Below are 26,013 nucleotides of genomic sequence, written 5' to 3'. Positions count from 1 at the left end.
TGTGCAGGTGTCTGCTATTGACACAAACTCCAAAATCTACTACAGGGTACTAATTATTTCCGTGTAAATTCTGAGCTGCAGTGCAATGCTGGGATTCCAGGGAGCAGGAATCTTGCTTAAAACACGTGGGTATCCACAGCGTCGGACACTGATTCTCTATCCTGGGTTTGTAAGTGGTATTTATTCAGCTGAACCATGAGCTTGAAGATGAAGTCTTGTTTCAACAAATACTGGTCAGGTATGTGCAGCACGCAAGGATGCAGAGATGGTAGGAGGGAAAGATTACAGCGACCATGACCTTGTGCAAGGCGCAGTGCCCTTTATAAACTCCCAGCAGCCCTGTCTCCATTTTTCCAGGAGGAAATTGAAGTCTTAAGGAACCGGGTAACTGCCAGACCATCTAACGCCACGGCCACCTCCACCCTCATCAGTACGCCCGCGAGTACACCATGAAGGAGAGACTCTACAGGTTAAGAACTAACGGAGACCTGGAGCATCCTCTTTCCAGAGGACTCCAAATGCTGGGGGACCTGAGCGCCCCCTCTGCTGCCAGAAGCACCCCTCTTCCTAACACTGGGGAGTAGGCTGGAAGGGAAGGAACGGAGACGCGAGGGGCTCCTTTGCTGTGAGGACGCCAGGTGCCGGGCGAGCTCCTGGAAGACCCTTCAGTCCGTCTCCAGACTCCCCGGCTCTGCGCACCGGGACGCAGGTCTCCGTACCTTCAAAGCGCTGCGCGACAGCCACGCCAGCGCCCCAAACCTTGGGCAGGGGCCAAACGGTCACTTCCCCGCCCTCCAGGCGCGGTATGCAAATCCGAGCACCAGGAAGTAGCTGGGACCTCCCGGCCCAGCTCGGCGACGGCCAGTTCCTCCTCCGCTGCTCCGGGCCGCCGCCGCCGCTCGCTCCGGGCCGTGGCGCCTCCGGGCCGGTCGCCCTGCAGCCTCCAGCCCGCGGCAGGCGGGGCGGCCGCGCCACCCGGGCCCCCGCCCGCACCCCGCACTCCGCGCGCCCCCGCCCCGTCCTACCCCGCCGGGCCGCCCCGTCGCGGCCCCAGCTCGGATCCCCGGCCACCGTGGAGCGCCGCCGCCGCCCCGCGACTCACACACGGAGCTGGTGAGTCTCGGGCGGGACCCGGGCAGGGTGGAGTGGGGAGCGCGCGGCGGGGCGGTGAGTACGCTCGGATGCCTTCCGCCTGCGGAGACGGCCCCGGGAGCGCGATCGCGGGGGCGGGCGGCTCCGCAGGTGTCTCAGTGCCCCGGCCGCAGGGGCGGGGCGGGCGCACCGCGGGGCCCTCCGGCGCTGCCCCTAGGGCCGGATGCTGTCCCCGCGCGGGCGGGGAAGCCTGTCTCCACGCGGAGCGCGCGCGCGGCGGGGATCCCCGGGGGACCCCAGGCCTGCACAGTCCGGTATCCCCTCCGGGCCCGGGGCCCGTCCGCGAACCGCGGGCATCTGCACTCCTCGGGGCCCGGGCGGAGCTTGAGGTCCGGGCTCTGCGGGGGAGGCGGTGCGCACCCTCCCGCCGAGCCCGGCGCCTCCCAGCCTGCGGAGCCGCAGCCCCGAGCCCCCTGCGGCCGAGAGGAAGCGAGAGTTATTTTAAGAATTCAGGGGTTGCCTTTCCTTCGCCTTGGGGGAAGGGTGTGAGCGTCAGTTCCCACTTTCCTGCGTTATCTCGGCCACTGCGGTGTCTTCGAGATGCTGAGCATTTGTTATGTTCCATCTAATAGCAAGCGTGATCGTGGGGTGAGTGTATGTATGCGTGTGTCTGTCTGTTTGAATTACCCCAAATCCACCCAACTTATTGTGATCTCAGAAACTCGTTGAACCCAGGCTTCTCAGTTTCCTAGCTAAGTGTGAACTGGGGCCCGTTACTGAAATTCTAGGTTAGGGTTTCCTTGTCTACCTTCTGAGCTATTTATTGCATGTAAAGCCCCAAGCACATACTAGGCATTCCATAAACTGTGCTGTTATTATTGCAAATAATTTATCCATAACAACGAGGCTCCCTGATTCTTTGCAATTTGAAGATTTTAAACCTAAGACGGCTTATCCAATTTAGCCACTTGACCTTACTGATACACTGCATAATAAATACACCAGTGATTTACTGTCCCAAAGCAGGGCCCGGAGTCTGACTCAGGCTAAGAACAAGCCAATGAGGAGGTTTGACTTACTTTTGATTTCTTGGCTACCTCCAGCTGGCTGTAGGGTTCAGAAGGGCCGGCATGGGGGTAAGGGGTGGGTCTCTCTCTCCAGCACCTTCTAAAGCAGGCTGGAGGGGAATAGGCACTTACTGAGTCCTCCCAATCTGTCCTGATAAGGTAAGCTTTGATAGAAAAGGGTAGGATTCAGGTGGCTCCTAGTTCTCTCTTGAAGTCAGTCTTTTGAGGCTTGAAGTCATTTAATTTGATCACAAGAGACTCTTGGTAACTGGTCCTCTTTGGATGCAGAATGGGGTAGCCTTCTTCCTGAGAGAATAGAGAGCAGCCGATGAGAAGGGAGAGAAACCAGGAGCCAGGAAGCCTGAGTTTGGGTGTCTTCCATCACTTTTCAGAACTGTGATTTGGGATAAATTACTTGGACCATTTATCCCATCAACATCTCCTTCACAATGGTAATTAGAATTATATTATGATTTGCCCATAAGTGTATAGTCCGTTTTCACCACTACACGAAATGTCTGTGCAAACAGCTTTGTCTGGTTTGTCCAGAACGCCAGCCCTGGTGCCTGTCACATGGTCAAGATTGCTTGGAAGAAGGAAGGAGGGTCTCCTCCAAACCTCACTCCGTGCAAGTCTGAGGAACAGGGCTGGCCCCTAAGGTATCTGTAGCCCACTGGCCCTCTAGTCCTGGCTTCTAAAATGGGAATTGGAGGAAGTTGACTGTCAGGTTATCCCAGCGCTAGAGTTCTCCACTCAGGGCTAGTTTCCACGCTTCGAACACTGAGAGAGAAGTCTTGATTTGAAGTGGTAAGATGCAGCCTGCAAAGCTGACATCTGGGCAAGCCGTTATGCAATCAAAAAGACACACAACATCCTAGAATCATCAATGTTGGAAAGGTTTGTAGAGTACTTGCTGCTCATGGCATTCTCTTAGCAGAAAATGGTCCAGCGAGGTAGTGATTCAATGATTCCCAAAGCCTTTTAGTTCCATTATTTTTGTATTAAAAAAAAAATCACCAAAACTTTTGAGATGCAAACTGGTTCAAATGAAAATATGGGTTTGTAAATTACAACGTGAAATCATATTATCCATAAACGAACCCATATTCATTTAAAATCTGCACAAATGAGAGCACATGCCCCTCAGCATGGAACATTGCTGTGGCCCACTCACACCACTGATCTGTGACCTCCACGTCCTCAGGCATGGGGAGAGTTGAAAAGAAAAGGTCATTGCATCACTAGTTGGGATGCTATCAGTGACATGTTGATGTCAGAGACAGTCTCAGACCTTTCCTTGGCTCTTTCTGCCAATGGTGGTACTGATGATTTTTTTGTCAATCCAGGGCTCTGAAGCCTTCTGAACGCTGATAACCTCCAAACCTCTCAGAACCCTGCGCAGTAGGCAGGGACCTAAAAAAGAGGCGGAGGGGGGGGGGTTGGCATGACCAGTGTCACAGGCCTGATTAAGTGACATCATTGGGCCTAGTAGGTATGTTTTCCCACTCCAACTCTGAGAGCTTTTCCCACTTTTCTGCCTTTGGATCTGTAGTAGGTACTCCATTACTTAAAAGTAAAGAAACGAACTCATCATTTAAGAAACATTTTAAGGACAGAATCACAAGGTCATCTTCTTCTGTCATATGGAGATGGTCTGCACTAGGGGACTGTCAGAGTAAATGAGCAGGTGGACCAGTGAGCAGGGTGCGGAGGCTGTTCTGTCGAGCTGAATTTCTGCCTTTCAACTTTGCTACCTGCTCAGGGAAGGGGGAGCCCTGATAACTCCCCAGATGACATCTGTCCTGGTCACTGTCAGAGCAGCACTAGTGACTGCCTTCAGGACTGTTCCATGCTTATGGGTCAGTGTGTTGTTGTTTAGTCGCTAAGTCGTGCCCAGCACTTTTGCGACCCCGTGGACTGTAGCCCACCAGGCTCTTCTGTTCTTGGGATTTCCCAGGCAAGAATCCTGGAGCGGGTTGCCATTTCCTTTTCCAGAGGATCTTCCTGACCCAAGGATCCAACTGGAGTCTCCTGCAGATTGGAAGGCATAATCTTTACCGCTGAGCCACCTGGGAAGCCTCTGAGACGGTACAGAAATACTCAATAATACTTTCTAAAAAAGTTCCCTCTAGCTTCTTTATAAACCCTACAAGCCTCCTTGTATGGTTGTTATAACAGTGAGAGGTGTCATTCGAGGGGAATATACAAGGTGAGGAGACAGGGCCCATGGGATGCATGTGGAAACACACAGCCTCCTTCCTGGGCTCCTGTTGTGGACCAGGTTCATCCTAAGTCCACACTCCTATAATGAATAAACATTCCCTCCCAGCTTTTAAGATTGATGAGAAGAAGGACAAGGAAGAGGAAGTTGATCAGAAGTACTGAAAGATTTCTTACAGCTGCCTGGTTTCCTGATACTTAAATTGTGAAACCTTGAGTTCAGTCTCTCATCATTTCTGACATTTATTTTGAGTAAGTTCCCATTTGGGGGAGAAGCCCGTGTATAGAAAATAGTATGGAAATCTCCCCATAGTGGTGGTTTAGTTCCTAAGTCCTGTCTGACTCTTGTGACCCCACAGACTGTAGGCTCCTCTGTCAGTGGGATTTTTGAGGTGCGAATACCGGAGTGGGTATCTATGCCATTCCCTTCTCCAAGGGATCTTCTCCACCCAGGAATCAAACCCAGGCCTCATGCATTGCAGACAGATTATTTACTGACACCTGCGAGGGAAGTCTGCCCATGGAGGGATTCAAATTTTTGAAACACACCAGTTTAAAGACTCGGACCTTCTTTCAGATTCTCTTGACTACATTAGCTGGAAGTGCTGTCTTGTCATTTGGAACAACAAGTTTCAGGAGTTACTTGAGATGATGTGTGGAAAAGGCTCATCCATGCTGGCAGGTTGCAGGGGCTGTTATCACCCTGGTTCTTCATTCTTGGGCTTTCTCTTCAGTCTTGTCCTGACCTTCACTTTGCCTTGTTGTTGTTCTTTTCAGTAGCTCAGTTGTGTCAGACTTTTCCCGACCCCATAGACTATAGCACGCCAGCAGGCTTCCTTGTCCTTCACCATCTTCCGGAACTTGCTCAAACTCATGTCCATTGAGTTGGTGATGCCATCCAACCTCTCATTCTCTGTTGCCCCTTTTCTCCTCCTGCTTTCAATTTTTCCCAGCCTCAGGGTCTTTTCCAGTGAGTCGGATCTTTGCATCAGGTGGCCGAAGTATTGGAACTTCAGCATCAGTCCTTCCAGTGAGTATTCAGGGCTGATTTCCTTTAGGATTGACTGGTTTGAGCTCCTTATAGTCCAAAGTACTCTCAAGAGTCTTCAACACCACAGTTCAAAAACATCAATTCTTGGATACTCAGCCATCTCTAGCTCTCCCGTCCGTATACGACTACTGGAAAAACCAAAGCTTTGACTATACAGACCTTTGGCAAAATAATGTCTCTGCTTTCTAGTACGCTGTCTAGGTTGGTCATAGATTTTCTTACAAGGAGCAAGCGTATTAATTTCATGGCTGCAGTCACTGTCTGCATCTTAGTACTGACTAAGCATCAACACTCCTGATTTGCTGCCAAGCTGTTTAATGACAGTTGTATTTATAATCAGAATACAATTTTCCTTTTATAGAACTCTTCCAAAGTGTTGGTTACTTATCTCTGCTTTATTCACCATCAACGTATGTCCAGTCTCTCTTCTCTAACTCCCCTCTTCAACTCCTTTCTCACTGTCATACAGAGCCTGCAAGCCATGCATTGATAGGAATTGACCATTATTGGTTAACCTCAGTGTGACTGTGTTCTTTCTTCATTGTGCTTAGACGTGTAAGTGATGCTCCATAAAATGATGGATGAATGGGCATATGTTAACAGAGACCATTGGATGGATGTTTCTTGGTGTGGGCTCTGCTCTTGATGAGCTATAGGACTTGGGGAAGAAGTCTTCATCGAGAGGTTCAGAGGGTCTTTAAGTGTCTCATTTCCTTTTTTACCATTCACACTTGAGATACAGTCAGATATTGTTGGGACTGCCCACACTCCCCCGTTTCTTTTTTTTAATTTAATTTAATTTTTTTGACACCAAAAACATTTTGTATTGGGGTATAGCCAATTAACAATGTGGTGATAGTTTCAGGTGAACAGCAAAGGGACTCAGCCCTACATATACATGTATCCATTCTCCCCCAAAACCCCTCCCCTCCAGACTGGCACATAACATTGAGCAGAGTGCCTTGTGCCATATAATAGGTTTTTGTTGGTTATCCTTTTTAAATATAGCAGTGTGTACATGACCTTCCCAAAGTCCTTAACTATCCCTTCTTCCCGGCAGCCATGAGTTCGTTTTCTAAGTCTGTGAGTCTCTTTCTGTTTTGTAAGTTCATTTGTACCATTTCTTTTTTAGATTCTACATATAAAGGATGTCATATGGTATTTCTCCTTCTCTGCCTGGCTTACTTCACTCAGTGTGACTTTCTAGGTCCAACCACGTTGCTGCAAATAGCCTTCTTTCATTCTTTTTAATGGCTGCACACTCCTCCCTTCCGGTAAGCATCTAACATCACTCTCTGTATTGATCCCGAGTCATGCTGGTTGGAAACTCATTGTCAGCTCTCCCCAGTTCTCTCTCCACTGGTCCAGTGTTTGGTGGGAGCTATGGTGGCTTTTCGGCACTGGTGTGGGTCCCCAGTGAGACGGTAAGGCAGGTCTGGGTTCATCCTGCCTTCAGCCAGAGTAGAGATGTCTCCCAGGTGCCGGGCCTTCTGGGTGCCTCCAGTCTTCCTGGAAATGTTAACCCACACAGGGGCGAGGGCAGCTGAGAAGCTTGTCTCAGAGAGACCGTCTGGAGAGGGAGGCCCACTTCTGCTTTCCACAGGGAAGCTGGGTCACAGAGCACAGAACTGCAGCAGGAGGCCGCAAGAAAGTGATACTTCCTTCTGCTTCGAAGGCCCAGGCCCGTCATTTGCCTGCAGCCCCACCTTCCTCACCACCTAGCCCTGGTTTTTCCTCTGGGTTGGGGTTCTTTCTACCATCTTCTCTGCAGTTGGTCCTTGAGAAGGCGGAAGGGAAGGGAGGGGAGGGAGGAGCAAATGAAGCCAGTCCTCAGTGCAGAGCCTCCTGGGGTGGGGAGACCCCCATGACCATGCTGGATTGTTCAGCCACAGAAAGATGTTCGTTTTGAAATTCTGCATCATGGAAATCATTACAAAACTCTTGAGTAGAGGTTTTGAAATCTTTTAATGTTCAGGCAGTATAATTATTTCTTAATCTTAACTACAGTGGATCAGTGCTGTTTTAAAAATTCTTTAAGCTCTGCGTGTTAGTCGCTCAGTCATGGCCAGCTCTTTGTGACACCCATGGGTGTAGCCTGCCAGGCTCCTCTGTCCAGGGGATTTTCCAGGCAAAAATACTGGAGAGGGTTGCCATTTCCTTCTCTAGGGGATCTTCCTGACCCAAGGATCAAACCTGGGTCTCCTGCATTTGCAGACAGATTTTTTACTATCTGAGCAACCAGCCTCTCCTTAAATACTTGGGGTAGATCAGTGACCTTTCAAACTTCTTTGACCTTGATCCATATCAAGAAACATCATGTTTTATCTTGTGCCAGAATGCACATCCATCTGTATGCAAAGAAAGAAAGAGGAAGAGAGAAAGAAAATTTGGTGAAAAGCCCCTCCCCACAGCTTGTAGTGGGTGGGGAGTGTGACCCCAGGCAGTCCTCTGAGGCCAGCTTGGTGAGATGTAAAATACACAGAAGTGAGGAATCCCTGGTGACTTGGTGGTTAGGACTTTCTGCTTTCACTGCTGTGGCCTGGGTTCAGTCCTTGGTCTGGGAACTATGATCCAGCAAGCAGCTTGGCCCCAAAATAACTACATAAGTAAAGTAAAATGCACAGAGGTGAGCCCAGCTATTCTATAAGCTCCTGTCCAATAAGATTTATTACACAAACACAAATTAAGATACATCTGCCTTTCCATGTGGTGCTAGTGGTAAAAAACCCTCCTGCCAATGCAGGAGACATAAGAGATGAGGGTTTGATCCCGGGGTTCGGAAGATCCCCTGGAGGAGGGCATGGTGACCCACTCCAGTATTTTTGCCTGGAGAATCCCATGGACAGAGGAGCCTGGCGGGCTATAGTCCATGGAGTCGCAAAGAATTGAATAGTACTGAAGCAACTTAGCAGGCATACAATGAATGTTATACCTTGTAAATATCTTTAAAATAGAATTAAATTATACTTACTAGTGTGAAAGATGTTCTTTAAAAAGCTGAACACAAGCTGAACAGTAATATATATTACCATTTCTGAAATATAATAGTTATGTTGACACAGTGATAAACTATGAATATCAATGATTTTTTTATACTAAAGTTTTCAATACTGATTTTTTCTGGGTAATAGGTGAATGCTGATTTTACTTTTTTACATCTTTCTTTTGTTACAAAGATTATGACTTATGTGGTTTTAGGACAGTGGTGTGATGGGCGATGACACGTAATAAGATGGTGAGACAGCAGGAAACTTTAAGGGAATGGGCAGACCGACCCTAGAGGAACTCATGCACTGCAGACAGTGTAAGCAGACAGAATATTTTCCTAAAGAGGTGTCTACTGATATTTACTCATATTTAGTACTGAGTTTCTTGAGAACCTACCGTCCGTTAGCCCCAGTTTCGGGGAGGAAGCCCTGAAGGGGAGAAGGGGTCTGGGATGGGGAGAACAGACCAGTTTGCACAGCATCCCTGGTGGCCAGGCAGCGATGAGGCAGTCCGTGCAGGCGCGAAGGAGCCGTGCCCCCAGGACCCTCAGTGTTGGATTTCACTGTGTAGGCCAAGGTGAATCTTGTGGAAAGTCTCTGTGGGAAACTGTTTTTTCCCCATCACAATCACTTTCTTGGCTAGACTCTTCTGTAACAAAGTATTGATGTGTTACCAAAAAATGTAGAGACACAGAGATACTCAGTAATGGCTAAGTGTCCTCTGAATAGGTGAGTGTCATCCTCTGAATAGGTGGATGATTAACAAGGGGAGGAACAGGGACTTCCGCGGAGACTAACTGGGGGCTAGAAAGTAGTATCTATTGCCTTTGTACATGACCTAAGACTCGTTTGTAGTCATCAGCGAGCAGATACTTGGTCACTCCCCTGGGAGGTGATGACCTTCTCCAGACATTTATCTGACTCTTCCTGATGAGGCAACACTGCTGAGGGGAAAAAGGAGTTGAGTTCTAAGTTTCTGTAGGGTTATCAGTATTTTCCATTTGACTTAAATGCAGATTTAAGTTGGGATTTCCCTGCAGTCCAGTGGTCAGGATCTGGGCTCTCAGTGCAGGAGGCATGGGCTCAATTCCTTGGTGAGGAACTAAGATTCCCAAAATGTGCCAATAAATAAGTAAATAAACAAATGGAGACTGCTGTACAGCAGCGGCTTGGTGTTGGCCTTGTTCTTACCATATACAAATTAGTGTGTTTAAAAACATCACCGTAACCAGGAATGGCAACAGTTGGACAAAACGGGATAATTGGGCAATTCTGCAAGGAATGCCTTTGCATAATCAGACATGGCCTGTTGAATACATGCTGTGTTCAGTGCCTGCTACATGCTAAGTTGCATCAGCCCCTGAGGGATTATCAGTTTTAACCTTGAGAAGAGATAGTGTAATGTGGTGGAAAGAAGATAGTCTTCCAGGTGACACAAATCACAAGACAGGTGAACTTCTGATCTGCCTGGGACACCAGGAATCACCAGGGGCTACGGGGTGAGCTTGGTGTTCTTGGCATTCAAAGATGCCCTCAGGAGTGGGACATGGGGCCATAGCCTAGCTCTGAGCGAGATTGTTTTTGCCCTAGACAGGTGAACACAGCACTCTGCAAACAGGACAGGACTCTTGGTGACAGTGAGGGGATGATGCTTGGTCATGTACGGTTGGGGGAGAAGGAATTTACCACTTGAAGACCTTAGAGAAAGGCATCCTTAAATAATGAGAGACTTTATCATCCGAGGAGTGATGGACCAATACAATAGTGGATGTGTTCCCTGCTTCAGAGAAGTTGCTAATACACAGTTTTTGGTCATCAGGATAATTAAACACGCACCCCAAGAGTTGGCTTTTGTCTCTCTGGACCATGTTGACTTTTCCAACTGTTTCAACTTTAATGCATGGCAAGTGTACATAAAAAACAAAATTCAACAGTTCAGTTACATAACTGTCTACATACCTTTTATTTTATGGTTTTCAATTATTTAAAAAGTTTTAAATAAGTGAAGATAACCACTAAATGAGAAATTAATGGTCATTTTCCATAAATTCCTTTATCTGTGGATAACCTTTCAAATTTTTAATAGAAAAAATTTCTGAGCAGTTTGGTAAATGACTTGAATGTTACCTTATTGCTATAGTTCTATCTTCAGCTAAGGCTGTGCTGCACAGCCCCATTTAACAAATGACTCATCCCCTCTGGTGTCAGCCACTGGACTCTGGACATCACCTGTATACCTTGGTGTCCAACATGAAAATCAGACTCTCAGAAGAGAAAGATATCTTGGCTGTGTTTCTCGAACACAGGCCTTATCAAGCAGTCACTTTCTCTTGAGCACTGGGTCTCAAAAGTTAGCGTCTGTCCCAGTGATTCTAACAGTGGTAAAGGAGGTCACATTGTGAGAAGCACTGTGACAGGTATATTCCTGTTGGCCAAAGTGGCCCATTTCATTTTTGTCCAGCTGTGGATATTCAACAGCTTTTTTGTCTTGTACTGTTCTGCTTGTTGGTTCTAGTTCTACACTGTTTCTGCACAGTTGAAGCCAGCTGCTGTTGGACTGACTATCCAACCATTGTGGCTGTAAGTATGGAATGTGTAGGGACATAATTGTTGTACTGTCCACCCAGCACTATTACTTCACCTCTCTTCTAACAGAGCCCAAATTATGTCAAGATCCAGCTTTTCCATGGAAGTTTCTGCAGTTTTCCATATCCCCGTCTATATAAACTGGCTCTGATTGGTCAAATGCTACTATTCTTACCAGTGATTGGTTCATGAGTGGTGTACTTTTGGTTGAATGGTAATCGGTGAAAAAAGTGATGCTCCATAGATGGTCCTAAGCTACAAATAGAAAAGGTGTAGGAGAGAGAGGAGAGAAGGAAAGTCAGAACTGGACAAAAGATAAAGAAATACAACATAGTATGTGAAAGTCAGGAACCTGGAAACTGGAAGGGAGATAGTGTAAGTTATTCTGATCAATAATTTGTGATCTGTACTGTGTGTGGTTGTCTGCTCTGTGTTTGTCCTAGTCGCACAGACCAGTGTGGAATTAATGCTGATAACTGGGCTTCTGTAATCACAGTGGATTTTTTAAAAATGTATATTTATTGGGAGAAAAGTTATGACAAACCTAGATAGTGATTAAGAAGCAGAGGCATCACTTGGCTGACAAAGGTCCATATAGTCAAAGCCATGGTTTATCCAGTAGTCACATATGAATGTGAGTTGGACCATAAAGAAGATTGATCACCCAAGAATTGACACTTTTGAATTGTAGTGCTAGAGAAGACTCTTGAGAGTCCCTTGGACAACAAGGAGATCAAACCAGTCAATCCTAAAGGAAATCAACCCAGAAATTCATTGGAAGGACTGATGCTGAAGCTCTAATACTTTGGCCACCTGATTCGAAGGACCAACTCATTGGAAAAGACCCTGATGCTGAGAAAGACTGAGGGAAGGAGGAGAAGGGGGTGATAGAGATGAGATGGTTGGATGGCATCACCGACTCAATGGACATGAGTTCGAGCAAACTCCAGGAGATAGTGAAGGACAGAGAAGCCTGGCGTGCTGCAGCTCATGGGGTCGCAAAGAGTCGGCCACGACTGCACGACTGAACAGCAGCACATTTATTGAGTATTGTGTGTCAGGCATTGTGGTGGGTTCTTGGGGGAAACATAAACCTTAATAAGTGTGAACTTCCTGTCCTAAAGAGTTTATTGTGTTCTAGTCTGTCTGGGCTGTTCACACACCAGAGGCTGACAAATTAATTTGCTGTGGTCATGGGTGGGACAGTCACCTTGCTCAGGAAATCCCTAGGCATCTGAATCAGTGCACAGAAACCAAGAGTTCTGGTAAAGAAGGAAGGCAGTGTGTGAAGTGGTTAGAGCACAGTATATGAAATTAATCACATTTGGGCTCAAATTCCAGGTCTGTCTCTTCCTAGGCATAAGGTGCTGGTTTTGCTGACCTCAGATTTAAACCTCAGAGGCTGGTTGCGGGGATTCCAGGATGTAATAGGTTCAGAACTAAACTATGTTTGAAGCACATAGCCAATGGTAGTCATTGTTATGAACAAAAGAAAGTTGCTTAGGATTGTTACTACCAAAAAAATCAAACTGATAGGAAGAAAACCCAGAAAATAATAAATGTTGGTGAGGATATAGAGAAATTGGAATCTTTCTGCACTGGTGTTGGGACTGTAGTGCAGACCCTTTGGAAAACAGTATGGCAGTGACTCCCAAAATTAAACACAGAATTACCTTTCAATTCAGCAGTTCCACTTGTCTGTATAGACCCCCCAAAATTGAAAGTGGGTCTCCAAGAGATATTTGTATGCCCACATTCTAGCAGCATTATTCACAATAGCCAGGGGGTGGAAGCAACTCAAGTCTCCATCAACAAGTGAATGGATAAACAAAATATGGTGTATACATACAAGGGAATATCATACAACCTTGAAAAGGAAGGAGACTCTGATGCAGGCTACAACACGGATGTATCTTGAGAACAGTATGTTAAGAGAAATAAAAGGACAAATATTGTATGATTCCATCTATGAGGTCCTTTTGCTGTTGTTCATTTGCTAAAGTCCTATCTAACTTTTTACGACCCCATGAGTTGCAGCTTGCTGGGCTTCTGTGTCCTTCACTATCTCCTGGAGTTTGCATAGACTCATGTCTGTTGAGTTGGTGATCCCATCCAACCATCTCATCCTTTGCCACCCCCTTCTCCTCCTGCCCTCAATCTTTCCCAACATCGGTGTCTTTTCCAATGACTCGGCTCTTTGTATCAGGTGCCCAAAGAATTAGAGCTTCAGCATCAGTCCTTTCAATGAATATTCAGGGATGATGCTGTGAAAGTGCTACATTCAATATGCCAGCAAATTTGGAAAACTCAGCAGTGGCCACAGGACTGGAAAAGGTCCATTTTCATTCCAATCCCAAAGAAAGGCAATGCCAAAGAATGTGCAAACTACCGCACAATTGCACTCATCTCACACGCTAGTAAAGTAATGCCTAAAATTCTCCAAGCCAGGCTTCAGCAATATGAACCATGAACTTCCAGATGTTCAAGCTGGTTTTAGAAAAAGCAGAACCAGAGATCAAATTGCCAGCATCTGCTGGATCATTGAAAAAGCAAGAGAGTTCCAGAAAAACATCTATTTCTGCTTTATTGACTATGCGAAAGACTCTGACTGTGTGGATCACAATAAACTGTGGAAAATTCTTCAAGAGATGGGCTTACCAGACCACCTGACCTGCCTCTTGAGAAATCTGTATGCAGGCCAGGAAGCAACAGTTAGAACTGGACATGGACCAACAGACTGGTTCCAAATAGGAAAAGGAGTACGTCAAGGCAGTATATTGTCACTCTACTTATTTAACTTATATGCAGAGTACATCATGAGAAATGCTGGGCTGGAGGAAGCACAAGCTGGGATCAAGATTCCCAGGAGAGATATCAGTCACCTCAGATATGCAGATGATACCACCCTTATGGCAGAAAGTGAAGAAGAACTAAAGAGCCTTTTGATGAAAGTGAAAGAGGAGAGTGAAAAAGTTGGCTTGAAGCTCAACATTCAGAAAACGAAGATCATGGCATCTGGTCCCATCACCTCATGGGAAATAGATGGGGAAACAGTGGAAACAGTGTCAGACTTTATTTTGGGGGGCTCCAAAATCACTGCAGATGGTGATTGCAGCCATGAAATTAAAAGACGCTTACTCCTTGGAAGGAAAGTTATGACCAACCTAGACAGCATATTCAAAAGCAGAGACATTGTCAACAAAGGTCTGTCTAGTCAAGGCTATGGTTTTTCCAGTGGTCATGTATGGATGTGAGAGTTGGACTGTAAAGAAAGCTGAGTGCTGAAGAATTGATGCTTTTGAACTGTGGTGTTGGAGAAGACTCTTGAGAGTCCCTTGGACTGCAAGGAGATCCAACCAGTCCATCCTAAAGGAGATCAGTTCTGGGTGTTCATTGGAAGGACTGATGTTGAAGCTGAAACTCCGGTACTTTGTGCACCTGATGCGAAGAGCAGACTCATTTGAAAAGGCCCTGATGCTGGGAAAGATTGAGGGCAGGAGGAGAAAGGGACGACAGAGGATGAGATGGTTGGATGACATCACCGATTCAATGGACATGGGTTTGGGTGAACTCTGGGGGTTGGTGATGGACAGGGAGGCCTGGCGTGCTGCGGTTCATGGGGTCGCAAAGAGTCGGACACGACTGAGTGACTGAACTGAACTGATTTCCTTTAGGATTGACTGGTTTGGTCAGAAATCTAATTCATAGAGACAGGAAATAGAATGGTGTTTGCCAGGGGCGGGGGATGGAGAAAAGAAGTTGTTTGATGGACCTGGAATCTCAGCATTGTAAGATGAAAAGAGTTCTGGAGATGCATGATGACGGTCACACGAGACTACGTAGGCACTTATTTGTACAGTTAAGGATGCTAAGATGTTAATTTTGTTATGTGTGTTTTAATACAATTTAGAAATCATTGTTAAAAAGTTGTCGAACTTCTCTGGGGATCCAATGGTTAAGACTCTGCCTTCCAATGCAGAGTGTGGGTTTGACCTTGGTTAGGGAGCTGAGGTCCCACATGACTCATGGCCCTAAAACCAAAACATTAAAAAAAAAAAAGAAGAAGCAATAAAAAGACTAAACAAAGAGTCAGTATTCAATAAAAAGACTTTTAAAAATAAAAAAAAAATTTTTTTTAAGTTAACTTGGTAATCAGCAAAGTAAAAGTTGCTCAGTTGTGCCCAACTTTTTACAACCACATAGACTGTAGCCCACCAGGCTCCTATGTCCATGGAATTCTCCAGGCAAGAATACTGGAGTGAGTAGCTGTTTCCTTTTCCAGGGGATCTTTCCAACACAGGGGCTGAACCCATGTCTCCTGTGTTGGAGGCAGATTCTTTACTGTCTGAACCACCAGGGAAGCCCCTGGTAAGCAGAACTGTGTACAAATATTAATAGATGAGGGTGGTCTGGAAACAAGTTAGAAGCTTGTAAGCATGGGCTTCTCTGGTGACTCAGCTGGTAAAGAATCTGCCTGCAACACAGGAGACCTGGGTTCGATCCCTGGAAAAGGGGATGGCTACCCATTCCAATATTCTAGCCTGGAGAATTCCATGGACAGAGGAGCCTAGCAGGCTACAGTCCATTGTTTCCCAAGAGTTGGACATAACTCAGCGACTAACACACACAAGGACAAGCTAAGTGACTTTCTTTCAGGGCCTTTTAGAAAAGGTGAAATGGATGGCTCTAAAAGGCAATTTCTAATTTGATAGTTATTTCTAGCCACAGACCCTCAATTCCAAATTACTTAATAGGAAAGAATATTTTCAGTGGGTTTCTTAATACATGTGAAGAGGTTTTTTTTAAAAAAACTTTCCCAGCGTAGAGTTTTTTTTTTTTTTTTTTCTTTTAAGGTAAGTTTAATGTATATGGAGCAAAATACCAAAACACAGACAAGCCTAGGGCTTCCCTGGTGGCTCAGATAGTAAAGAATCTGCCTGCGATGCAGGAGACCCAGGTTTGATCCCTGGGTCTAGAAGTTGCCCTGGAGAAGGAAATGGCAAACCTAGCTCAAAGCAGATCCTCCTGTAACCCCCACACCAGATCAAGAAGCGGAACGATGCACACAGCCGGCATCTCCAGATGCCTCCCCCCGATACATACTGCTTTCTCTCCTCAAAGGCATCTGCCTTCCTGCTTCAAGTTTTGGTTTAGTTTCCCATGTTGGCTTTTTCACAATAAAGTGTAAGACACTGAAGAGCAGCACAAAGCCATTTGGCTTGGCAGATGAACAAGTTTTCAAGCTGTGGGTTTGGCTGGCACAGGCATGACTGCAGTTCAGCAGGATAGAGGGCAGGTCCTGGTCAGGTTTTATACCCTGGATATTCAGCTGCCAAAATTCTCACATTGTGGGTTTGATCAGAGTCTTATTTAAATACCTGTTTATCCAACCATTAGTTAGTAAAATTAGATAGCACTTACCATATATAGCTTGTTTTTCTACCCATCTCTGCATCGCTCAGTAAATGTATAAATGCAAATGTGGAAATGTGGGTGTGATAAGGGTGGTTTCCAGTGACCCACAAGTAATCAAACATCCTGCTGTGCACACAGACATTTGAAAGTGCCAACTGGCTTTGTGAATTCAGTTATGAGAGTCCTCATAAAAGGGGACTCATTTTTCTGATGTGAAGGAACACAGCACCCTGTGACTGACTGACTGTTCCACCTCTTGTAGTTTTGACATTTATTTTGGTTGGAGGTGAGAGAGCACTGTCGTTTGACCTGCAGGATGCATTAACGCATGAAGTAATGTTCATCTGTTCATGATTCGGAAACATTTCTCAGATGCTCCCTGGTCATGAATGTGCAGGCCTGCAACTTGCCCTCCCATCCATCACCTTTCAATAGCAGAATCGTTCCATAAATGCTAAGGAAGTTAAAATGTTTTTTAAAGTGGGCTGAAGAATGTAACTCTCTATTTCACATGAAATATGAAGAATACAGTCAGGTAGCAGAGTACAGAGGTACCCATCTTCCTGTGAAGAAGTCACGGTTGTGGTTCAGAGGTCAAGGCTGGGAATGACCCCACACCGGGGCAGTTGCTGAGCCCAGGGTTAGACTGCCTACAGCTCCAGCCCCAGGTTCATCTTCCTCCAGCTGCAGTTGCTGATGTTTGGCATCTGTGTTTTCACCTCTGGATGATCCACAAGAATTGGAACCGGGAGGGAAGGTGGGGATGGAGGGAGAGGAGGATTAGCAAGGGGACTGGCCAGAGCAGGGCAGTTTTCCAGGGAAGAAGTGCATTCCTCAGTTGAGAATAAAAAAAAGAAAAGATGGAAAAGCAGTTTAGCTAGCTTCCTTACCTATGGTGTGTGTTGGCAACAACCTAGCAGCTTCTGAGAACCGCGTTGCTCCAGGATGACCTTGAGGTGTCTGCGGAGCAGAAGGATACTCGTAGTACTTATTTTCTTTTAGATCTCCTACCCCAGAAGAGTAAAAGTCCTCTCCAGAAGAATCCTCCAAGATGGTACAGGGCGGTGTTATCCAACCTGGATGAAAGTTACTAAGGAGTAGACCTTGGGAAGCTGAGCTACAGATTCTAGGGGTGAGCTCTGGACATTTGCACTGCTGCTGAACAGATGTGAGAGCTGAACCATAAACAAGGCTGAGTGCCGAAGACTCGAGGCTTTCAAATCGTGTTGCTGGAGAAGACTCTTGGACAGCAAGAGATCAAACCCGTCAATCCTAAAGGAGATCAACCCTGAACATTCACTGGAAGGACTGAAGCTGAAGTTCCGCTACTTTGGCCACCTGATGTGAAGAGCTGATTATTTGGAAAAGACCCTGATGCTATGAAAGATTGAAGAGAAGAAGGGAGGAGAAGGGAGGAGATTGAAGAGGAGAAGGGAGCGACAGAGGACGAGATGGTTGGATGGCATCACTGACTCAATGGACATGAGTGTGAGCAAACTCCAGGAGGTGGTGAAGGACAGGGATGCCTGGCATGCTGCAGTCCGTTCAATCACAAAGAATCAGACATGCCTTAGCAACTGAACAAATACAAAATTCTGCTGCCCGCTCCCCCAACCCTGCTGCCTCAGGGGAGATGGCCCTGCTCTTAACTCCCGAGTTTCCTTTGGGCAGCAGCGTCCATGAGCCCAGGCTCCTCACCTGGAGAGCAATTAAAGCCATTGCCTCTCTCAGGCTGTCACTGACATCAAGGAAGATGGGGTCATTGGAGTCAGTGCTTCCTCTTCTTTGTGAGAGGAGGAATGTCCTGTGGGTGGGACAGACACAGGACAGGTCACATGACCTGGCTGCACCTTTGCAAGTGTGAGTCCTCCCTGTCAAAGGTGTCATCTCGACCAAGTCGTCTGACTTCTCCATGTCTCCCTGTGGCCATCTGTTAGGTGACAGTTTATAACAGAAGGTCTTTTGAAGTTCAGCTGTGTTTATTTGCATGGATGTACTTGAAACATAATAGAGACCTAACAAATATTTCATATTTGCTTTTCTTTTCGTTCAAGTGATCATTTTTTTTAGCCATAATAGGTTTTGGGGAGCTGATTCTGTGCAACAATATGGAAGTGACTGCAGAGATTTTGAGAGGGTTGTGGTCGTCTGAACTTAGGTGCGCACTAGGACTTGAGCCTGAAGTGCATTTGGAAATGTTTGTTCAAGCTCAGAAACACCATGTGTGGCTGAAAGGGAGAAAATGTTTGGATGAGCGATGGACAGAGGAGGGACCACACCTGATGACTTACGTTTTCCATGCTGCCTGGGCTCTATAGGGACCTAAAGGGCCTCTCTAGCTCACAGGTCCCAAAATTCAGACTGTCTTACTAAAGACGAGGTCAAGGTGAGCTTGGGAATCCACTCTGAACTTTCTTTCGGTGGAGGAGACTGATGTCCAAGGCCCAAGGAGAAAAGGAGCTGGGAGTGATTAGTTCGGGCACAGTAGTTAAATTGGCAAAATGAAAGCCAGTTTCCTTATTAACTGGAAGAATCTTCTTTTTTCTTTCTTTCTTTTTGGCCACAGGCTTTTGGGTTTCTCTGGTGGCTCAGATGGTAAAGAATCTGCCTGCAATGCAGGTGACCTGGGTTCAGTCCCTGGGTGGGAGAGATCTCCTGGAGAAGGGAATGGCAACCCACGTCAGTATTCTTCCCTGGAGAATCCCATGGACAGAGTAGCCTGTTGGGTAACAGTCCATGGGGTCGCAAAGAGGTGGACATGACTGAGCAACTAACACGCACTTTTGCAGGATCTTGGTTTCCTGACCAGGGCTAGAACCTGGGCTGGGGCAGTGAAAGTGCCAAGTCCTAACCACTGGACCGCCAGGGATTTCCCAGAAGAATCTTACAATGATGCTAGCACTGTTATTACTTGCCTGACTTTTGTATCAGGCCATAATTACCTTTTACAGAAAATATAATAAAAAGAGCAGTCATGTATTGAGTGTGTGTCCTCTGTTAGATAACCATTCCTTACAAGGCTTATTATTGATATTCTTGGTATTGTTAAGGAAACCAAGGCTTAGAGATAATAAATACCTTCTCCTTGACATGTACGCGTGCTCAGTCACTCAGTCATGTCCAGCTCTTTGTGGCCCCATGGATTATAGCCCACCAGGCTCCTCTGTCCCTGGGATTCTCCAGGCAAGAGTACTGGAGTGGGTTGCCATGCCCTCCTGCAGGGGCTCTGCCCGACCCAGGGATCCAGCTCGGTCTTCTGTGTTTCCTGCATTGGTAGGTGTGTTCCTTACCCACTAAGCTACCTGGGAAGTCCACTTTCTTCTTTGGTTACTAAGTAAATGGAATATGAGACAGCTCGGCTCCCAGGCTGATGTGTTTTATTTAACTTTGAAAGGTTTTTTTTTTTTTTTTAAATCATGGTTATAATATGTGTAAGGTAATATCCTGGATAGTTTATCAAGCTGACTTTATACATTAACTTGAATGCAAACGCAGGAATGCAACTCCTCCTGAGAGATCAATAATAAACACAGCTCAAGGACATTTACTGGGCACAGACTGTACATCATCCATTATTCTAAACATTGCTAAGTTTTTATTCACTTAATCCTCACAACAACCTTATGAAATCGGTATAGTTATCATCCCCTTTTTTGGTGGATAATTGAAGGTTAATTAACTTGCTCAATGTCACATCTCTGTGGGGTAGAGCTCGAATTTGAATCCTGGAAATCTGACTTTTAAGGCCAACTCTATAGCTGTGCGATTCCAACGTGCAACCTCTCTGACTTGAGGGAGAAAAAAACCCAGACACTCACAACCAGCCAAAGCAAGAGAGAGCCCTCAGTTCTGACAGTTTGGTGTCATTCTTACTATGATCACAACTTGCAAAGACAAATAAAATTGAAATATTGAAATTGAGCTGAAAATATGAACATTAAATCGAGAGCTTAAGTGTGATTAGGATAAAGCCAGTTGATTTTATATGCATTAACTTCAGCTGGTGACTCCGTTTCTCTCTAGTGTCCTGGTCACCATTTGTTGGGAAAGAAATGACTTTCCTCTGCTGGCCAAGCAAAGCAAATCAGTTGTTTTGTAGCGAAGACTGAGTCATGATTGGATTAGCCTTTTCTTCATAGTTCCCTCATATTTTTCTTTTGCTAAGTACTCATCTAGCTTGTGTTTTTCTTCCTAATGAAGCAATATCTTACGTTACACACCTCTTTAAAATGCAGCTACAAAGCCTTGGACTTTGAAAAGTTATTAAGATTGTAGTTAATAGATTACTAATGGCAAAGGGCTAGATAAAAGGCAAAGAATACGGATCTGGTGAGTCATACGTCCATCCTTGGCTCACTACCTTCCTCTGTTTCTTGTGGCATTTGTAGGGATGAATTCAAGATCATCTATGGTTAAGCCTCGGCTAAACCGATTTATTCCCTGGGAAGTGTGTCAACCCTCTGGACAGTGTCTGCATTCAGCACTTGGTTACCCCTTGCTTGCTGTCTCTCTAAGGTTCTTCGATGGGCTGTTTCCATTTCTGAATGATTGTTCTCCAAAAATAAATGAAAAGGAAAGTGGATGAGACTTAAACTTTCTTTAGAAGGGAAAATGTATTAGGATCCCTAGATTTCCTTCCATTCCTGGGGTGCCAGGTGACTCTTGAAGTAAAATCCTAATTTTCTCTTGTCTTGATGAAGTGTTTTGACCTTGACGGTAACATAAACATTGCTATTTAATCTCCACATCAGTCCTTGTGTTCATTCTTGGGCCCCTACAAGATCCTCTTTTGGTCTACCTTGTGGCCTGGCTGGAACCACTTCTGGGGATTTTCCAGGACAAATAGTCTCCAAATATGGTACCTGAAGGCTGGGCGTTAGCAGAGGTTGTGTGTCATCTGTGCTTTCTGTGGGCAGGAGGGTAGAGCTGGAGGAGTCTTGTGTCCATATTTTTGATGCCTATCCAGAAGTAGCATGAGTCATACACTGAAATAAACAAAATTGACTGACAGTTTGGACCCGCTGCTGGTCGTGTAAGAACCTCTGGGCTGTAGAACCTCTGCTCCGTCCAGGACCAGCCACTTGCTTGAGATCTTTTGGAGGCTGGGCAGCATGCAGAGGAAAGAACTCCTTGCTGAGTAGTTTGTGCTAGTTCTTTGTCTAATTGCACTTCCTGGTTCAACCAAATGTAAACAGATGAGAAGAACCTAAGCCAGACAGGGCATTAGGACTGTGACTTGGGTAATAAACTACCCCAGGGTCATAATGGACTCATTCCTGGATAGACATGGGATTGAGTCTAGGGTGAGAAAAGCTGAATGAGTGAGTGATGATGTGTTGTCATTGAAAAAATGTCTCACTGTGTTTATGCAGATGGTAGACCAGATGTTAGATGGAGCCCTTGTTTGACTGTTTCTTTCAAGTTTTCAGGAGAACAATTGTGAGCTTGTGGGGAACAGTGAAAATTATTTGTTTTTGGCTCTGCTGGGTTTTACTTGCTGCACGGGCTTTTCTCTCTAGTTTCAACAACTCTCTAGTTGCAGTGCGAGAGCGTCTCATTTTGGTGGCTTCTCTTGTTGCGGCTCTCAGGCTCCAGAGCGCAGGCTCAGTTGCAGTACACGAGCCTAGCTGCACTGCAGTATGTGGGATCTTCCCGGGCCAGGGATCAAACCCTTGTCCCCTGCACTGTTAGGTGGATTCTTTACCACTGAACCACTAGGAAAGCTTCCCAGTGAAATTGACTGAGGTTCCCGTATGCCAGACCTGTGAGATAAAATTAAAAAATATGCAATAAACCCCAATAAGAGAAGAATAATGAATTGAATTACAGTTGACCCTTGAACAACATGGGTTTGAATTGCATGTGTCCACTTATACCTGGATTTCTTTCATTAGTAAATACTACAGTACTACGATCTGCCTTGGTTGAATCTGTGGATGTGGTAAACCAGAGCTGACTGTAGAGGTGTCCGTGGATTTTCCTTTCCAAGGGGACAGCACCCTTAGCCCCACCCTGTTCAAGGGTCAACTATGCTTCTGATGTTTTTGACTGCCAATGTTTCGTGAAATGAACTGGTTGGTAATTTTCTGCTGTTCTAAGTTTTACCTTTAAGGTCAGGAGAAAAGTTATTTCCTAGGAAGCTGCTCTTTACTGTAAGTTCTTTCTATTTCTGTGTTGATAGTATAATCTGAATTCACTGGGTTTATTGAGACTTCATCATTTATAAGTCATGATTAGTTTATTGTTCATTTATATAGAACTTAAGCTATTTTGTTGTTTATGTAGATCTTGAGGTTTGAAACTTGAAATAGCTCTGCTTTTCATAAACATTCATTCTCTGAGCATTGATTATAACCTATAAGGTAGAAGGACTCTTGAACTAAAGGAAAATGATAGTGATAGTTTTATAGTAGATAAATCTGAGATAAGTATAAGTGAATTAATATTTTTCATAAAATATGCCCCAAAGTTAATACTTTGCAAATACTACCATTTTCTTGTGGTTAGAGTATAACCAAATCCAGGACTAAATAACTTTCCATTTGGGGCCAGGTAGAACAAAATAAAGTTCATAGAATAAAATAAAAAATTAACAGGTTTCTAGAATAAAAATTAAGTTCACAGAAGACACATTGTGATAGGAAAGTCAATTTTGCTGCACCAGCAAATTTTTAATAGTAGGCTCCATTTATTAATCAGTGCTTTTTTTTGCCCCCATGCTGAGCTTTTTTTTTTTTTCTTATTTGAGTTCAGGTATGGGGTTAGGTTGGTGGTAGATAAATTCCAATGTCCACTCTTGCACAAGAGCATGAAATTGTAATGCAATATGAGATGGTTTTTGTAGCAGCTAGCCAGCAGGACATCTGAAATGAAACCATCTGTGGCCTGTCTTGGCTTCCCTGATAGCTCAGTTGGTGAAGAATCTACCTGCAGTGCAGGAGACCTGGGTTTGATTCCTGGGTCAGGAAGATTCACTGGAGAAAGGAAAGGCTACCCACTCCAGTATTCTAGCCTGGAGAATTCCATGGACTGTATAGTTCAAGGGGTTGCAAAGAGTTGGACACGACTGAACAAGTTTTGCTTTGTGCTTCCCTGATAGCTCAGTTGGTAAAGAATATGCCTGCAGTGCAGGAGACCCTGATTCAATTCCTGGGTTGGGAAGATCTGCTGAAGAAGGGATAGGCTACCCACCCCAGTATTCTCAGGCTTCCCCTGTGGTTCAACTGGTAAAGAATGCCCCTGCAATGCGGGAGATCTGCGTTCTATCGCTGGGTTGGGAAGATCCCCTGGAGAAGGGAACAGCTACCCAGTCCCGTATTCTGCCCTGGAGAATTCCATGGACTGTATAGGCCATGGGGTCTCAAAGAGTTGGACACAACTGAGCGACTTTCACTTCCACATAGCCCATCTGGGCTTCCCCAGTGGCTCAGCAATAAAGAATCCGCCTGTAATGCAGGAGATGCGGGTTCGATCCCTGGGTTGAGAAGATCCCTGGAGGAGGGCATGGCAACCCACTCTAGTGTATTTGCATGGAGAATCCTATGGACAGAGAAGCCTGTCGTTGCTAGGGTTGCAAAAAGTCAGACATGACTGAGCAACTGAATACAACGCAACCACACATGTGGCCTGTCTATTACTATGATTTCTGTTCTGAAGTGGAGTTCAGTATCTGATAAAAGGATCCCAACACCATTGGACTGTAAAGTCTTTTTCAGAGCAGGTGAAAGTCAAAAATATAGGGTTTTTCTAGTGGTTCTCAGCCCTGGCTGCTCACTGGAGTCAATGGGGGAGCAATTTAATTCTCCCTGGGCCCAAGCTACACCCCAGCTAATAAAAGGGGGATAGTGGAGGACCCAGGCATGGGTGCTTTTTATTCTTTTTTAAAGATTTTTTGGATGTGGACCATTTTTAAAATAGTTCATTGAATTTGTTACAATATTGCTTCTGTTTATGTTTTGGTGTTTTGGCTGAGAGGCATATGGGCTCTTAGCTCTCTGACCAAGGACTGAACCCGTGCAGACTGCACTGGAAGGTGAAGTCTTAACTATTGGGCCGCCAGAAAAGTCCCCATTGGTGCTTTTTAGCACTCTCCTCGAGACCCTGCTTGTGTACCAAGGTTGAACCACTTCACCAGATCCAGCCATTGAGGATGTTGGGGCTATAATGGATTGAAGTTCAGATCAGTGAATTCAGATGTCTTATTAACATCTGGTCAGTTCCCACCTGAATGTCAAATGTCTTGAGAGCTGAGATGTGTGGAATAGCTCCCTGTCCCTAGAGAAGGGGCCAACACACTGGGCACCAGTTAGGAGGATGGTGTGTCTCCTGGGTTTAGAAAGCCTGTGCCTCCAGTCTCCCCCCACATACTCCAGAAGCTTGAGGGTGGGGTGGGATACTCTACCTGCTGGGAGAGCCTCAGCCTCCAACACAGCAAGTCCTGGTTGTGTTGTGAGGTGTGTGAGTACACAGAGCTCCTCCCGCTTCCGAGCATCTCCCTTGCACGAGGGGACCACTCCCCTCTCCCCAGGACTCCAAGGTTTGAGGGTCGCTCGTGACCTCTATAGAGCAAGATTCTGTCAAAGCGACCCATGAGTGAGAAAGGAAGTCCATGTAGGAGCCAGGAAGTAGCATAGTGCCGTTGTAGCTCGTTCACAAGTTTTTCTTTCTTTTTTTTTTTAACATCCAGATTGACCTAAGTCTCAGAGACGGGGTGCTTGTTCAGGCAGAGGACCAGGGTGGTGAGATTTACCCTGTGAGCTCTGGGCAAATTACCGCATCTCCGAGCTGCTCTTTCACCATCTGTTAGAATTTCTTATCAGGATTGGTTGTGAAAGAGTATGTGAAAATGGTTTGTTAAGAAAAGGAAAGAAAAGAAAGGAACCCCATTCAAACTCTAGCTTGGGGTGCTGGCCCTCTCTTCTTGAGGGAAGGAACAAACTTCTGGGAAACTAGTAGCCCTGGCTGAAAGCTGTTACCCTTTTCTGGCATCATTCACGTTGGTTCCATGAGCGATTAGGGTCCATTAAAAAAAAAAAAATCACTGACAATCACAGTATGCTGGCGAAGGCAAGGGTGTGGGGAGACTGGAGTGGAAATGGTCCAGCCACTGCAGGAAGCCATTCAGTGGTTTATTATAAAATTCCACATACAAATGCCTCACAGGCAAGCCTTTCTACTTCTGGGTATTTATGCAAGAGGGATGAAGACGCACGTTCACAAAAAGATGTGTACGGTGATGTATATAGCAATTCTTTTCATAATATGTACATAAAACAAAAAACCCTGTACATAAAACAAATATTCATTATCAGAAAGTGATTCAATAAAGCTGGATGATGTATTCATAAAATAAGACTACTCAAACCAAACAAAAAAAGACACTGCTCCAACAATGACTGGTTGAATCTCCAAAACATCATATTAAGTGAAGGACTGAAAAGTCAGACAGAAAGAAATACATACTGTCTGATCTTGTTTCTCAGAAGGTCACAAACAGTGGTCATGGGGAAGAGGTGACTTAGAAGTGGACCAAAGGGTGCTGAGGTTGTGTCCACACAGAACATGGCTGTTCTACATCTTGCTTTGGAAGCTGGGA

At 45.5% G+C, this 26,013-nt stretch overlaps 1 protein-coding gene across 2 annotated transcripts in view; it reads left to right on the top strand.

The window, feature by feature from the left end:
* Window positions 1,017-26,013, top strand: part of LYN (LYN proto-oncogene, Src family tyrosine kinase) — a 106,326-nt gene continuing 81,329 nt past the window's right edge. For both annotated transcript variants that reach the window (XM_018058501.1, XM_018058499.1), the window contains exon 1: window positions 1,017-1,113. The gene's annotated coding sequence lies outside the window, so the exon portion shown is untranslated. The remainder of the gene's footprint in view (window positions 1,114-26,013) is intronic.

The sequence above is a fragment of the Capra hircus genome, chromosome 14, assembly GCF_001704415.2.
Source record: "Capra hircus breed San Clemente chromosome 14, ASM170441v1, whole genome shotgun sequence".
Classification (NCBI taxonomy): domain Eukaryota; kingdom Metazoa; phylum Chordata; class Mammalia; order Artiodactyla; family Bovidae; genus Capra; species Capra hircus.
Note: the sequence above shows the minus strand (reverse complement) of the source record. Positions and strands in the feature narration are given on the sequence as shown.